We start from the raw sequence: 7,391 nt of genomic DNA on the forward strand, positions 1-7,391 counted from the left end.
ATACTTATTTGAACTTATTTGAACTCAAGTTGGGCTCCTGGGTAGCTTCAGGATGGGGACTGGTTGCCACAGGAACCACTAATTGTGATGAGAGGGTTGGAACTTTCAGCCCCACTGCCCAGCCTCTCAGGAGGTGAGAGGGACTGGAGATTGAGTTCCGTCACCAACGGCCAATGATTTAATCAACCATGCCTATGTGACGGAGTCTCCATAAAAAATACCCCTAAATAGTGGGGTTCAGAGAGCTTACAGGTTGGTGAGCATATGGAGGTACTAGGAGGGTGGTGTGCCTGGAGAGGGCATGGAAACTCACCCCCACCCCATACCTTGTCCTACGTGTCTCTTCCATTTGGTTGTTACTGTTATATCCTTTATAAAAAACTAGTAACTACTTTCCTAAGTTCTGTGAGTCATTCTAGAAAATTATCTACCTTGTATTTTTTATTTTATTGAGGTATAGTTCATTTACAATGTTGTGTGAATTTCTACTATACATCAAAGTGATTCAGTTATACATATATATGTATATATATATATTTATATTCTTTTCCATTATGATTTATCACAGGTTATTGAATATAGTTTCCTGTGCTATACAGTAGGACCTTGTTGTTTATCCATTCTGTATGTAATAGTTTGCATCTCTAGCAAATTATTGAAACTGAGTTGGGGAGTGGGCATGGTAACCCTTGCATTTATAGCTGGTTGGTCAGAAGTACCCGTGACAACCTGGACATCTGATTGGCATATGTAGTGGGGTCAGTCTTGTGGGACTGAGCCTTTAACTTGTGAGATTTGACACTAATTCTGGGTAGATAGTATAAGAATTGAGTTGTAGGACACCCAATTAGAGTCCAGACATTTGCAGAATCAGTTGTTGGGTAGAAGAAACCCCCACACATTTTGTGTCATGAGTGTGAGCAAAAATAGTTCAGAGGGTTAAATAGGGTGATGTCAGCAAAATGTTTTGCATAGCCCTGGCGCAAGATTTTCAGTGTTGATTACCTTGAAATTGCTGAGGAAAAAGAAGTTGAGTCCTTTTAAACTAATGCATATAATCAAACAGAAATTGATTGTGTACTTACTATTTGCAAAACTTGGTTCTGACCCCTGCGAGAAGAAGATGAGGAGGCAACCATGTGTAAGATGGACTTTGAATGTGCTTTTTTTTTAAAATATATGTCTACTTCTTTATTATGCAGTATTTTTTTTGGAATGTGCTTTTATTTTTTATAAATTTATTTATTTATTTTTGGTTGCGTTGGGTCTTCGTTGCTGTGCATGGGCTTTCTCTAGTTGTGACGAGTCGGGGGCTACTCTTCATTGCAGTGGGAGGGCTTCTCATTGCAGTGGCTTCTCTCGTTGGGGAGCACAGGCTCTAGGTGCATGGGCTTCAATAGTTGTGGCTCGCGGGCTCTAGAGCGCAGGCTCAGTAGTTGTGGCACACGGGCTTAGTTGCTCCGCGGCATGTGGGATCTTCCCGGATCAGGGTTAGAACCTGTGTCCCCTGCATTGGCAGGCAGATTCTTAACCATTGCGCCACCAGGGAAGCCCTGAATGCGCTTTTAATAGTTAGAAATAAAGGAAACTAGTAACACAACATTGTCAATCAAATATATGCCAATAAAAAATTTTTATAAAAAGTCATTGGCACACCTACTTCAAAAAAGAAAGAAAGAAAGGAAACTAGAGAAAATTGGGGGAGCATGACAGTCTGACCATTAACTTCTTCCTTCTCTTCCTCATTTCCTCTGGGTTATTCCAGGGGTGTCCAAGGTTCAACCTTTCCGAGGTATGCCGTGGAGTGTGTTTGTGATAGAGGTGAAAGTTGGGCAGTGTTGGAGGGAGGGGATTGTAGGGCCATGGTTCTCCCATGGTGCCCTGGAGACACGGGCCATGCAGGCAAAACTTTGTCTCAGTGAGCTTGGGCTGCTGTAACAAGGTACCACAGACCCGGCAGCTTCAACAACAGAAATTATATCTCACAATTCTGCATGCTACAGGTCTGAGATCAGGGTGCCGGCAAGTTAGGTTTCATTCTGAGGCTTCTTGTCTTGACTTGTAGGTGACTGGATCTTGCAGTGTGCTCCATTACCTCTTCTCTGAGCTCAGAGAAAGAGGTGTTGTCTTTTTGGTGTGTGGGAAGAGGGCCATGGGGAGCTGGGGCACTTTTGGTTGTTCTTCCTTTTGCTATATAAGTAATCAAGTGTCTGAACCTAAAAGTGGTTCCTTGTATCTTTATCAGCTAAATCAGTCCAACAGATCCAAAAGAGGACCCCTAGGACTTGTTGGGCTGTGTGGATGGGCATTTCCAGTTGTCAGGACTGAGGAACACACTAGCATTTAGTGAGGCCAGGGGCTGCCTCAAGGAAGATTATGCTTCTTTTTTTTTTTTTAATTTTATTGAAGGGTAGTTGATTTACAATGTTGTGTTAATTTCTGCTATATAGCAAAGTGATTCAGATATATATATATATATCCTTTTTCGTATTCTTTTCCATTATGGTTTATCATAGGTATTGAATATAGTTCCCTGTGCTATACAGTAGGACCTTGTTGTTTATCCATCCTATATATAATAGTTTGCATCTGCTAGATTATGCTTTTTTTTTTTTGGCTGCATTTGGTCTTCATTGCTGCACACAGGCTTTCTCTAGTTGTGGTGAGCGGGGGCTACTTTTCTTTGCAGTGTGTGAGCTTCTCATTGCAGTGGCTTCTTTTGCTGCAGAGCACAGGCTCTAGGCGTGCGGGCTTCAGTAATTGTGGTGCATGGGTTCAGTAGTTGTGGCTCGCGGACTCTAGAGCACAGGCTCCATAGTTGTGGCACACAGGCTCAGTAGTTGTGGCTCACGGGCTCTAGAGCACAGTGTTCTTTTATAAAGGAAGGATATTAAACTGGATGATATCTAATATCTTTTTATTTCTAAACAATTGAAAGAGACTCGCCTGCAGGTTTACAAGGGCCTTTCTTGTGAAAGGGTTTTGATGAAGGGTGGACAGAAGGGCATTTGGTTAACTTAAGTGAGGTGGAGGGGAGGCGCCCCGTGAAGGTGAGTGCTTCACAGTGTCGGTCTCTTGGTTACAAAGAGGGGGAGGTTCCTGCTTCCTGGTTTTGCACAGGTGTCAGCCAAACATTTCTCCCCCACCTCCTGTAAGTAACTATATTAATGTTCATCTAGAAAAACAACATCTTTCCCCAGTATCCAGTCACTCGCCTCTCTCCTGGAAATTTCAACACCTTGCACACTCTTTCCTTCGGTGACTAGCTATCTCCTTTCTCTGGTCCTCTGCACTCTCTTCTAGTCCTTGCTTTTCTTTCTTTGTCTCCTTAACCTGGGAAGGAGGGTGGAAGGTTGAGTGCTACTAACACCCATGACCAGCAGAGGGTAGCAGAGAGTAGCAGAAGCAAATTTGCGGGGATTCTCCCACCCTAGTTAAGCAATGAGGTCAGTTGTTGGGGGCTGCAGGCCAGGCCAGGCCAGGTGGCCGGTTTTGCTTAGAGTCCTAAAGAGGAGAGGAGAGGCCAGGCCTAAGAAGTGTTGAGACCCCCGCGGCCCAAGATGCAGCTGGAGCCAGTTTCTGGAAAGGAGAAATGCCCAGAATGTGGGCAGGAAACGCATTGTGACAGCAGTTCCATTTTTTTGGTTTGTTTAGAGAATCCCAGTACATTAAAAAAAAAAAAAAGGAGAAGTGACAAAGCAGGATTACGAAATTGTGGTGTGTTTTATTTATTTATTTTTAAAATATTTTTTTATTTTTGGCTGCGTTGGGTCTTCGTTTCTGCGCGCGGGCTTTTTCTAGTTGCGGCAAGCAACTACTGTTCCCTGCTGTACGTGGCCTTCTCATTCTCTTGTTGGGGAGCACGGGCTATAGGTGCGTGAGCTTCAGTATTTGTGGCACGCGGGCTTAATTGCTCCACGGTATGTGGGATCTTCCTGGACGAGAGCTCGAACCCGTGTCCCCTGCAGTGGCAGGCAGATTCTTAACCACTGCACCAGCAGGGAAGTCCCTGTGGTGTGTTTTAAATGTTTACCTTGAGTAAACCTCCCATTTACAGAAAACTGAAGGTCCAGTGCAATGATAGGTTATTTATTTTTATTTAAAAAATGTAAAAATATCAATTATTTATTTATTAAAAATTAAGTTACACTTGACATACAATATTGTATTAGTTTCAGATGTGTAACATAGTGGTTTAATATTTTTATACATTATGCAATAATCACACTAAGTCCAGTTACCGTCGGTCACCATTGAAGTTATTATAATATTGACTATATTCCCTATTCTGAATATTACATCCCATGATTTATTTATTTTTTTAATTAAAAATTTTTTAATTATTTGTTTGGCCACACCACGCAGCATGTGGGATTCCCTACCAGGGGTCGAACACATGTGCCCACTGCAGTGGAAGTGCAGAGTCTTAACCACTGGACTGCCAGGGAAGTCCCGATTTATTTATTTTGTAACCGGAAGTTTGTGCTTCTTAATGACCTTCACTTATTTCACTCCCCCTGCAACTATTAGTTTTTCCTCTATCTGTGAATTTATTCTTGTTTTGTTTTTTAAATTCCACATATAAGTGAAATATGGTATTTGTCTTTCTTTGTCTGACTTATCTTACTTAGCATAATACACTCTAGGTCCGTCCATGTTGTCACAAATGGCAAGATTTCATTCTTTTTTATGACTAATATTTTATATATATATACATGTATATATATATACACACACCACGTCTTCTTTATCTGTTCATCTGTTCATGGATGCTTAGGTTGCTTCCATATCTTGAAACCTGCAATGAACATAATGATACATTTATCTCTTTGAATTAATGTCTTTGTTTTCTTAGAATAAATACCCAGAGGTGGAATTGTTGGATTGTATGGTAGTTCTATTTTTAATTTTTTGAGGAACCTCTATGCTATTTTCCACAGTGGCTGAACCAATTTACATTCCCACCAATGGTGCCTGAGGGTTCCCTTTTATCCACGTCCTCACCAACAATTGTTGTTTCTGTCTTTTTGATATATGGCCATTCTGACAAGTGTGAAGTGATATCATGTGGTTTTTTTTTTTACTTATTTAATATTTATTTGTTTATTTTATTTATTTTTGGCTGCGTCAGGTCTTACTTTTGGCACACGGGATCTTCACTGAGGCATGTGGGATCTTTCGTTGCGGCGCATGGGCTTCTCTCTAGGTGTCGAGTGTGGGTTTTCTCTCTCTAGTTGTGGCGTGCAGGCTCCAGGGCGTGTGGGCTCTGTAGTTTAAGGCACGGGGGCTGTAGCTGAGGTGCACAAACTCAGTAGTTGTGGTGCGTGGGCTTAGTTGCCCTGCGGCATGTGGGATCTTAGTTTCCTGACCAGGGATCGAACCTACGTCCTCTGCATTGTAAGGCGGATTCTTTACCACTGGGCCACAAGAGAAGTCCCCTTATTGTGGTTTTGATTTGCATTTCCCTGATGATTAGTGATATTGAGCATTTTTCATGTGCCTGCTGGCCACCTGTATATCTTTGGGAAAATGTTCAGGTCCTCTGCCCATTTTTTAATTGATTTTTTTTTATATTGAGTTGTATGAACTCTTTCTATAGTTTGGATATCAACCCTTACTGGATATATTATTTACAAATATGATAGGTTTATTTTGTGCACAAAAAGAAAGAAATATCTGACATGGTGCAAAATTTTGAAGGTTTTCTTTTCTTTAGCACAAAGATCTCACTCTGGGACTTTAGATGAACTGGATTATATTATACCATTAGGAGCCTGAGCAACAGCTGTTGTTAAATAATTATTCTGACACTTGCTAAAATGGTAAGGAAGACTTTACATAGGACTATTGCAATAGAGGAGAGAGATTGGGCTCAACTCCAAATACAGTTGCTTTCAAATATTTTACTTATCTTATTCATATATTTTAATGTGGACATTTAAAATGTGTAAATCTTTTAGACAATTCATTGTTTTCTAGGTGTTTTCACCTGTTATTTCTGAACTTCTATAAACCATTTTCCTCTAGAGGTGGGGTGACTAATGTTTTTCTCTCTCTCCTTCCTTCCTTCCTTCCTTCCTTTCTTCCTTCCTCTCTCTTTCTCCCTTCTTCACATCTTATCTATTTTTTAATTTATAATTGAAGTATAATTAACATACAATGTTATATCAGTTTCAGGTATATGACATAGTGATATGACATTTATCTACATTATGAGATGATTAACACTGTAAGTCAAGTTACTATCTGTCACCATTTAAAGTTATTGTAATATTATCACTATATTCCCTATTCTGATATTATATCTCTATGAATTATTTATTTTATATCTGGAAGTTTGTGCCTTTTAATCCCCTTGGTCTATTTCACTCTCCCCCCAACCCCGCAATCATCAGTTTGTTCTCTGTATCTATGAATCTATTCTCATTTTGTTTTGTATTTTAGATTCCACATAAGTGGAATCATATAAGTGAAATCATATGGTATGTGTCTTTTTCTGTCTGACTTATTTTACTTAGCATAATACCTTCAGGTCCATCCATATTATCTTTAAAATTTTTTTTAATTTTTATTGGGGTATAGTTGCTTTACAATGTTGTGTTAGTTGCTGCTGTATAATGAAGTGAATCAGCTATATGTATACATATATCCCCTCCCTCTTGGACCTCTCTCCCACCCCACCTCCACCCCATCCATCTAGGTCACCACATAGCACTGAGCTGGGCTCCCTGTGCTATACAGCACGTTCCCACTAGCTATCTGTTTTACACATGGTAGTGTATATATGTCAATCCGAATCTCCCAGTTCATCCACCCTTCTCCCCACCAAGTTCACACATCCGTTTTCTACATCTGCATCTCTATTCCTGCCCTGCAAATAGGTTCATCTGTACATTTTTCTAGATTCCACATATATGCATTAACATACAATATTTGTTTTTCTCTTTCTGACTTACTTCACTCTGTATGACAGACTCTAGGTCCATCCACTTCTCTACAAATGACCCAGTTTCATTCCTTTTTATGGCTGAGTAATATTCCATTGTATATATGTACCATATCTTTTTTATCCATTCATCTGTCAGTGGACAGTTAGGTTGTTTCCATGTCCTGGCTATTGTAAGTACTGCTGCAATGAACATTGGGGTGCATGTGTCTTTTTGAATTATAATTTTCTCAGGGTATATGCCCAGTAGTGGGATTGCTGGGTCATATGGTAGTTCTAGTTTAAGTTTTTAAAAAAATATTTGTTTATTTATTTATTTTTGGCTGCATAGGGTCTTAGATGTGGCATGCAGGATCTTTCATTGAGCTGCATGGGCTTCTCTCTAGTTGTGGCAGGTGAGTTTCAGAGCACGTGGGCTCTGTAGTTGTGGCACGTGGGCTCCGTA

The sequence above is a fragment of the Orcinus orca genome, chromosome 3 (genome assembly GCF_937001465.1).
Source record: "Orcinus orca chromosome 3, mOrcOrc1.1, whole genome shotgun sequence".
Lineage (NCBI taxonomy): Eukaryota > Metazoa > Chordata > Mammalia > Artiodactyla > Delphinidae > Orcinus > Orcinus orca.